At 37.6% G+C, this 10,457-nt stretch overlaps 1 protein-coding gene across 4 annotated transcripts in view; it reads right to left on the reverse strand.

Moving 5' to 3' along the window:
- LOC107568147 (protocadherin-7-like) overlaps window positions 1–10,457 on the reverse strand; it is a 144,905-nt gene that overhangs the window by 19,831 nt on the left and 114,617 nt on the right. The gene's annotated exons all lie outside the window — the stretch shown is intronic.

The raw sequence follows: 10,457 nt of genomic DNA on the forward strand, positions 1-10,457 counted from the left end.
TCTCTCTCTCTCTCTCTCTCTCTCTCTCTCTCTCTTTTTCTCTTTCAGGCGGATTGATTTTTGCCCATTCCCACCTAGCAGTGCAACACTGATTCTCAAGCAGTGGGGCTGTGGGAAATATTTATCCTTATTGATCCAAAGGGGCTGATGAGTCTGTTATGAACACTGCAGTTCAAACAGTTTTGGTCCCACAAACATCTCTAAATATCAATCAGCTACGGGTGGACTGAGAGCCAATACTTGGATTGTTTGTGAATGCCAAGAAGGCTGAACCTGTTTTCCAGAAAGCCAGGTGCGATTTTCGCTGGAGCCCTCATGCGAGACTGGACAAACACGTCAGAAGCATGTTTCCTCATAATTGTCTCTCTGTAGCGCAGCATTAAGGAAAGCGCAGACGCTGAGAGAGACAAAAAGAGAACATTAGCGGTGAGGAGAAAACATCTTCCTCGCGTAGATGAGGTGCTGGAGGGGTTTACTAGCTTTGAGCGTGGCAAGAGGGGGCGCTGATAATTCTGTCTGCTGTCATGCCATTAAAAATTCAACACCTACAGGATATTTTCTGCATCAAACATTCATGCCATCAGGTTGTCTCGACAGCACTGGCTTCACACACCCTAACGATGATAAAACTGATGAGAAAAAGCTCATCTTCCTGTGTGCTGTCTCTGATAAAGGCGCACATCACAGCGCGGTGCTGACAGACAGGGTACGGTAGGCAACAGCGAGCTCGGAGAGAATGCATAAAGGTTTAAGGCGGCTCATCTCTTAGTCTCCACAATGAGAAACCGCAAGGGAGACCTTAACAGCTGGAGCCTATTCCAGAAACACAATCTGTTTCTTCTCGTTCATATGCAATTTAAGCTATCTGACTTTTAGCCGTCATACTCTTTTAAATCTCGGGGAAAAAGTCAACAAAGTCGATCATCTCTCAGCAATAAAACTATCCACAAGTTCTCCCGCGCGCAATTGTATTACGCAAGGTCATATGGAAATATGTCCCGTTTCCCGGCCGGCACACTGCATCACTTGTCATGCCAGCATAATAAACAACAGCAGAAAGCTCTTGATGAATTCAGCAGAGCACAGCATTCAAAAGGCTATGCTTGTGAAAAGTGACTTTACTTAGCAGGAGAGCGTTAAACATGCCCGCCATGAAACTAAACTCAAAAAAATTCTGCACTCATTGCTTAAGATAATGTGCATTAATTGTTGTTCAGCAGCATTACTGGTTATTGAAGAAGATTTTCGATGAAACATTTCAAATGAAGTATTCTGCCTAAAAGCTTCCTTAAACTACACCCTCATGTATCATTAGAAACGTGCAGCGCATTAATCAGAATGAAATGTTGCTTTTATTTTTATTATGAGCTGAATGATTTGGATCTTTATCAATGGCAGTATTGGACTTTAAAGTTGGACGAGGTACAAAATAAAAATGAAATCATACCCACGAAATGGCTCTAATAGTAGCGTGAGGCTGTCATTATAAAAAGCAATAGATTTTAACATTGCTGACGCACCACCTGAAAATCTAATAAGCAGTACATTTTCCTCTATATTCCGTGTGCAGTGAGTAAGCTGCATAGAGAGGCTGGTAATGTGTGAGGCAATTTAATAAGACTTACTCCTGGCTGTAATATTGCACGATCAACACGGTCCACCGGGGGGAAAAAGTATGCACACAGAGAGAATCATGCCCTGCCACATGCCTCCTGCTAAAACTTTCACGAAAAGATTTAAAATGCAAGTGCTAAATATGAGTCACATCAAAATTCATATAGTGTTAGGGAACTGCTTGATGCACAAGCCGTGTACAGTAGAAATAGTGTGAGCATTCAGACAGGTTAAACATTTACCATGGCAACCATAGGTTCTGCTAAAGTACCTTACAAAAGATTGCATATAATATGCATGTATTTATAGTATTTACTGAGGTGTTTCATGGAATCTCTTGTGAAAAAGAAGTGCACGTTATTGTACTGAATGTATACTTGAGTTTACTTCAAATATTAAAAGTACACTGTAAAATCTAATTAGTTGGGCTTACTTAAAAAAAGCATGCAAACCGATTGCCTTGAAAAAACTAAGTAAAGTGAAATAGCAATAGTATGTTGTACTGACAGATGCTTAGTTAGTATAGCTTACTTACACGAGAGTTCTAGTGACTAAAAAAGAGCTGTAGGGGGTACTTGATCCTTTCATTTAGGTTTACTCATGACTTAGTATAGCTACTCACTGACTCCCAGAGTGCATTGCGGTATGAAAAAATTATACAGTTGCTTTGTTTTATAGTTGTTGATTTTATTTGACACTTTTATTTGCTGTCTTGTGTCAGTAGCAGCACAACAAAAAGAGCAAATAAAATGGCTATTGTTACCAGTAATGAAAATAAATTAAATTGAATTGTTACCATTTTTGTGGTTCACGTGCTGAATGTTTAAGTCTGTGTGTGACTTTAGCATGTTAGCACACACAATTTAAGAATTATATAAACCAAAAAAAAAGCATATCAGGGTCTTTATGAAAAAGTTTTTGATACAGTTGATTAATGAACACACACACAATTAATGCACTAATGCTTTAATTAGAAGATAGGTCACGTTCTAAAAGCAACCTATTTATTACTTTTCTTCCTTTGAAATCAAATAACTCTGACTTCATAATGCATTACTACATCAACAGGAAGATAATTACAGTAACGTAAACCAAGTTCAAAGTGCCTAACCAAAGGGACTGCTAATCACTATAATGGGGAGTTAAAAAAACACATTTTAGGAAAATCAACATCAATTTATGAAGTTAGCTTATGTGATGTTCTTTCAAATATTTCAGTTGTATTGAGAATTCAACATTCAAGATGACTTTGGGAAACGAGTGAATGCAACTACTGAAAGATAATTGCAGACATGGAGGAAATGAGTGAAAAGTCTATTAAGACTCGTTTTCTTTTCTTCTTCTGCTGTTGTTATGTTGCACATTAGCAACATATTAGTGCACTGCTGCCTCTCATTGGTTTATTAATGTCATTGGTTCCTTTGTGGCTACTTGAATATTTTAAGTAAGTGTCACTCAAAACAGTAAGTAAATTGTTTTATTTGCCTTGAAAGTAGCTGTAACTTAATAAAACCTAGTAAGTATAACAACTAAGTAAAGATAACTAACTAAATCTAAGTAAGGTAAACTATTGGATTTTACAGTGTATATATAAAGATGTATTTGCAGATGATATAATATCAATGAAATTACAGGCTACTTGAGACAGTACACTTTCTTGACTATTTCTTAACACACTTAAGGGCACTTTTAAAAATTGCACTTTGTAATAATGTCAAATTAAAAGCTGCACATTTTAAATGTTTAAATACACAATGTACGTTTTAACAGAACTAATGTTAAAGTATATTTTAGTTTGCCATAAATGCTTGTCACTACATTCAGCGGCACACTTTAACCATATTTCAAAGACAATAATAGTAATTATAAAATCATGGTAACACTTTATTTTAAGCACCGATTCTCACTATTAACTAGCTGCTTATTAGCAAGTATATTACTAACATACTGGCTGTTTGTTAGTATTTATTAAGCACATATTAATGCCTTATTCTGCATGATTATATTTTAGATCCCTTAATCCTATACATACATAAAGTTAACAACTACCGTACTAACTATTAATAAGCAAAAAATATATATAAAAATAGGAGGCTATTGATTAATTAATAGTTGAATATGTGTTCCCTATTCTAAAGTGTCACCAAAATCATATTTAAAGATGTACTTAAGCGGATAAAATAAAATAAAAAATCACTCTTATGTTCAGCTAACTGCATTTAATTTACATTTAAACCACATTTAAACATGCAAAAACATTACATTCAGTGCACACTTAAGTACATTTTTAAAGTATATTGGGCCTCATTTACGAAACGAACGTACGACAGAAAATTGGGCGTACGGTCGTTTCAACGCAAAACTTGGAATTTATCAATATGGACGTGAGCGGTGGCTACGATCAAATCTCACGTCTGGTCTCAGCTCGTGTACGCAAGTTTTTGAGTTACCTGAACTTGCGCACAGCATAGTAAATACGGTGGAGAATTGCAGATTGACAGCATGTTCATTTTTATATTCCTGACCGTCAAACGAAGTTCATTAGTCGATCGTTAACCAGTAAGATTAGAATGTCTATTTTTGTTTGTTTTGTACAGGGCTTTAGCTTTATATGTGTGAATAGCAGCATAAGACCGTGAGGATTCAATCGACGCATCATGCACCTGCAGCGCTTCTGTGAAAAGGAATAAAATCAATAGGATCACACAAAATATATAATAGGCTATAATATAATTAAAAGATTAACAAAAGAAAAAAAAACACTGTGCATCAAGTATAGGCTACGCTTGTTTTTGTGACACTCTTAATGCATTTAATTTATTTTCTTTATATCTTTATATCTTTATTTGATTTAATCCATCTGATCACACAGGCGCTTCATGCACACACAAACAACATTAGTTCTAGCGTTGCCTGCCATTTCAGCCATTCATCATCAAACTAAAATGTAGTCAACCAAACATAAAAGTAGCACTATTTATTTTAAAAGATCCGCTGTAAAATCAGCGTCCAGTGCCCAAACAAACATTTTTGCACATGTGAAGGATTTTACACAGATATTAGAACATGAGTGAAGTATAAAGCCATGTTTAGGCTACATAATGAATCATAGTTATGCAAACAAATGTTACAAATATGGCAAAAATGGATGCATTTGGATTTTTGTGGTATGAGGCAGGCTCGTGAGCCCAATGCCGTTTCAGTTTTGCTTGACATTTGTATGCTGTTTATAATGAATGCCACTATAGCCTAATTTGTGTTTTATTTTACAGTTTAAAATATAATTTTATAACTACTTATTTTTCATCCTTGCTCTGCTCTGAATACCGTTAAATTTAAAATATCTGTTGTAGAGTGAGGGGAACTAAAAAGGCTTTTTATATTTTCCAGTATTTTAATATACATATAAATTACATATATTAATGTAGCCTAATTGTTTGCAATTAGGCCTACAAGGTTAACGGGTGTTTTTGGAGTAAGATAAATTTCTCTTTCATGAGATTACTTCCTCTTTTTGGCCGGGTTTCATTTCTCCGTGTCGTAAACTCTAGGGGCGAGGCTTCTAAACCAGGGTGTTTTTAGGGGCGTGATATTCAAATGACGATTGTTTTCTGCAACCACATTTATCAACATACGATCATTCGTACAATGAGATTGGTGGCATATGAATGTTTCATAAATCACACGTGAACTCTGTCGTAAGTTGATTTGTGCGCAAAGATCTGCGCTCGTTTCTACGTTATATTGATAAATGAGGCCCAATATATCTGTAATAAATACTATTTTTAATTGTATACTAAAATTTACTTATTTTGTTACCATGATATATGACTAAAAACATTACCATGCAACAATGTCTAAAAACATAATAACATGATAGCAGTTTTGGTACTTTTTGTTGTTATATCAATTGTTACTACGGTACATCTGTGATTACTTGGTATCCATGTCATTAAAATAATTAAAAATGACAAAACCCTTCTTACGCTGGCTTTGGAGATCACATTTTTGTAATTACGGACATTAAAGTACATTTTACAAAAAAAAAAAAAATCCAGTAGCCTTGCAGCGGTACGTATGCCGACCATAATACCGGGTTGTGTGGAGTGTATGGTGTTCATACATCACTGCTCTAGCTGTCTCCTGGTCTGTCGCATTCACTGACATTTACAACACAGCCCAAGCTGCCAGTGTATAATTCACCCTGGGCCATGGAGAGTGTATATTTAGGACAGGCCTATCTCGGTCAACCCCTAAAACATTCTCGCTAAACTCTCTCACACTTGACTGAAAGCCATGTCCAAGCTAGCGTCTAAACATGACCTTACGCCACTGTGGGCGAGGAGCTGCTCACAGAATGACAAACTCTTTTCTCACTTTCGTCTCTGCCTTCTGTTCCGTCTCCTCTGTAACACTGTTGGCTTCCATTTAGTTCCTATTTCCCATTAGCTCATGAGGAGAATTGCACATTTTCTTCACATTTAAAGGGTTAGCGGATTTGGCTATCAACATTATGCTGTAGATGAAGGCATAATGGACCGCAAAGGAGCTCCTGTGATAGGTGGATCATCTCCCACCTAATACAGAAACACTAAAAGCCATTAACTAGAGGAAGCATTCAAACTTTCCCACCCGCATTACTTTAGCAACGCGAACAGACTAACAATCAGAAGTGTTTCTCAAGAATGCAAATAAGCACAATGTGAAAAAGCTACAGCTAGAAGCCTGAAACATATTATTTCTTTTAACTTCTCCCCTACATTAGCATTTAATTTTCTCCATCACTTAAGTGTGCTCATTATATATATTTGCTACATAAGAAATGGAGGATAAGGCGCTTGCTTAATTTGTTCTCCTCCCTCAAGGGCTTGGCTAATCTATTGTATGGCATAAAGGGCTTGTATTGTCGTACACTCTGTTGGAGGGAGTGCGAGTGCATTAGTATTATTAAAAGAATGATGAAAAGTGACTCCATCGCTCGCCAATGATGAATCACTTGGCTGTCTTATCAGAGTCAAATGACATGGGCTGGTGAGAATCCATTTGATGTGGCAGGATTTGACCCTGCGTACACATAAAAAAAAAAAAAAAAAAAACACGGGAAATCGCCAAAATGAAAAGAGCAGCTTTTTACAAAACAAGATGAACGGCTGTGCAATATTGCTCACGATTCATGTGAAAGTGCATAAGAGCTGCTAACACAGCTTCACAAACACATAAACTGTAAGTAAGGATGCTTTATTTTCCTCTGTGAGATCTTTCGAGGCAAATAAAATATTAATAGAGCTGGAGTGTAAGTATGCGATCATTATAACAATTGCTCTACTTGTGAAGAAAAGGAAAAGGTTTTTACAACTGGAAATGCTGACTTGATGAAAGTAAGATACGGAACGTGGAGGAAAGAAAGACAGCGAATGTGACCCAGAATACAAGGGTCTGTGCTATGTTCTGAGAATTAGAATAATTATCATACCTTCCTGGTTAGGTTTGGGGCAGGGGTTCTCAACTCTGGCCCTCGAAGTGATGCCTTGTCCAAATACCCACACTTGCGGTCTTGGCCACTTGAGAGAGCGTGCGCGCGACAGGAAGTAAGTGCGCAAGACTGTCCCAGATCTTAAAAACGCCAGAGCGCAGTGCCCTTAACGCACACTAAATCCACACTAGGCTTAGTGTATCCCACCCTCTCAGAAATAAAGGTACAACAGCTGTCACTGGGGCGGTACCTTTTCAAAAGGTACACTTTTGTAACTATTAGGTTCTAATATGTACACTTTAAGTAGCAATATGTGCCTTTAAGGTACCAAAATGGACCCTTTAGGTTCAAATAAGTACCTTTTGAAAAGGTACCACCCCAGTGACAGCTGCTGTACCTTTATTTCTGAGAGTGCATCATGTTGTGGAAATAAATCGTGAGACTTTTTCCCGAGATCTAGTGAGAGGTCACGGAAACCTTTCCAATGTATGTGAAATACTAATAATAATTAGATATTACATATCATTTGGTAGTAAAACAAAGAGTTGCATGTTTTATTGGTGCAAATGAGTAGTGGTGATAATTATTTTGAACAACATTTGCAACTGCTTTTTATCACTAGAATCACCACAAAATTAAAATGTGTCATCTGTTATATGGACTACTGAACAGACATTTAGAAGTTGATTTTAAAATGCAAAGTATTGAAAATAAAAATTAAGCTCTGTAAACACTTGCATTTTTACAACACTATAAGTGTGTCCCATCAGGTAATGAAAAGTTCTACACACACTTGTGGTCTTCATGCTCACTTGAACACTTGGACCAAATACAGGAAATACGTCATAGAAGTAGTCAAGTGGTCAAGTGCAAAGACCGCAAGTGTGGGTATTTGGACAAGGCATCAGTTTCGCTCCAACCCTAATCAAACGCACCTGAATGAGCTAATCAAGGTCTTCAGGATTGCTAGAAAGTTAAAGGCAGGTGAGTTTGATCAAGGTTGGAGCTAAACTCTGCAGGAAAGTGGACTTCGAGTTGTGGAGGCCAGAGTTGAAACCTTTGGTTTAGGGTTTGGGGAAAGACTTGGACTTCGTGGTTTGGGTCTCAAATGATTTCTTACGATATTTCTGTCTCGTATGAATTACATATGAAATATGAATTGCTTGGTTGTGCTCAAAAATAGGCTTGTTTCCGGCTTCTCAATGTCCATTTTCTGAGTTGAGTGGTTTAACTTAGCGGTTAGCAAAAGCTATAGAGCGTTTTACATCCACCGCACTCAGGAGGGCTACTATTATTTGCTTTCATTTTTATTTTTATTTTTTTTGGGGGGGGGTCACCGCAGATTATAGGGCATTTTAAAGAATTTCCGCAGTAAAGTATGGTAAAAGTGGGAGACTGAAAATACTTTATTCTGTATTACTGTACCATTAGCTGAGAAAGCTTTTTCCACTTAGAGTGTCTGGAAGAGGTGTACAGGTACAGCAAAGCCAAGCAAGCTATCATTAATATTGGACAAGCTCGAGATTTCCTGCATGCATTAGTGGCGAGATTTATTGACGTCTTTGCGCCACAGATGTGACAGGTGTGCGTAGGTACTTATTCAAGAGAGAGCACTCTGAGAATGTTCTGTCAGTGTTGCTCACTGGTTAACGGAACGCTTGCCAAAGGGTTCTCACTGGCGTGTGTAGTTTTGTGGCAAGCTTTGAGCTGTAAGTCATAGCAAAGCAATAGCTCCTGTCTTACATTAGTTACAATAAGTCTGGACCAATTTATGTTTTTACCTTACAAACCACCTACACAGCAAGCATTTAAGTGGAAAAATGGGGTATGAATGCGTAAATAAAACAAAAGAAAAACATAAGACTGCAACTATCCTATCTGACTCATAATGGTTTAAAAACATGACTTGATTTTAGAATTTGCAGTAGTTGTGGGGCAAGCCCCCTCTCTCTTCACTCAGAGTTGGTGTTTACTGAGGGAAGAGCAAATTCTACCCTGTGGCCTCCCCTACAGATGATAATGGAACAGAGTTGCCCCATAAATATGCCACATTAGTGCCCGCTTCACATGGCGTCTATCAGACACAACACAGATAAATCCTTGTCGCTTCACCCTCAAGGACTGAACTAAAGCCGTCCATCATAAGGCACTCTCCCACACACATACACACAGTGCTCTAAAAGAGGAGCCCTTTTGAACCTTTCACTATGTAGATGAAGTCTGCCTTTTGTCGCTGTTCATGTCAACATTCAAAGTAAATGCAAATTAAATAGATTTTTTTTTTTTTAAAGGGACAATGGGCGGTATGTGCCCCTAGAAATATGAGCATCAAGAAAAACATGACCATTAAACCCTGTCCCGCCTCAGGCCTACCACTCTGATCTTACACGAACATAACAAATTCGTATAATGGTAAATTGGCTCCCAATCTGGTTTAATATGCATTAATTGTATCAAAGTCTTAGAAAGAGATTAGTGCCTAAATCTGATCAGCATAATATTCAGCTGCTCTTAAAATAGCAGTCGGTCCTGGGGGACAAGCGTCTCCGTTTTATCTAGGTAATATATTATCTGCAAGACAAAGAGTTCCGTTACAGACTTGCACTACTTGTTTGAGCCAATGTGCTGTGTTGGACTGGTCAAGATGTCATGTGCCTCAGAAAGTTTATTTTTATCAAAATTTGGATTAGCTTTATTTATTTATTTATTTGTTTGTTTGCATTTATTTACTTTAGTGCTTCAACTTCAACTTGTTTCAGTTAATTGCCGTGAAAAGGTTTTTGCCCCCTTCCTTCCTTATTTTTTGCATATTTGTCACACTTAAACGATTCAGATCATCAAACCAATTTTAATATTACGCAAAGATAATGCAAGTAAATACAAAATGCAGTTTTTAAATGAAAATTTCATTTATTAAGGGAAAAAAGCTGTCCAAACCTACCTGGCCCTACGTGAAAAAGTATTTGCCCCTCCTCTTAAATCATGAAAGAACTGTAATTAACCACATTATTTTAGAAAGCTGAGTTAAATTTCACTAGCCACACGCAGGCCTGATTACTGCCAGACCTGTTGAATCAAGAAATCACTCAAACAGAACCTATCTGACAAAGTGAAGCATGCTTAAAGAGCAACACATCATGCCGCAATCTAAAGAAATTCAAGAACAGATAAGAAACAACACAGTTGACATGTATCAGTCTGGAAAGGGTTATGAAGCCATTTCTAAGGCTTTGGGACTCCAGCGAACCACGGTTAGAGCCATTATCCACAAATGGAGAAAGCTTGGAACAGTGGTGACCTTCCCAGGAGTGGCCAGTCTACCAAAATTACTCCAAGAGCGCAACGACGACTCATCCAGGAGGTCATAAAA

The sequence above is a fragment of the Sinocyclocheilus grahami genome, unplaced genomic scaffold (assembly GCF_001515645.1).
Source record: "Sinocyclocheilus grahami isolate Dianchi unplaced genomic scaffold, SAMN03320097.WGS_v1.1 scaffold1221.1, whole genome shotgun sequence".
In the NCBI taxonomy this organism is placed as follows: domain Eukaryota; kingdom Metazoa; phylum Chordata; class Actinopteri; order Cypriniformes; family Cyprinidae; genus Sinocyclocheilus; species Sinocyclocheilus grahami.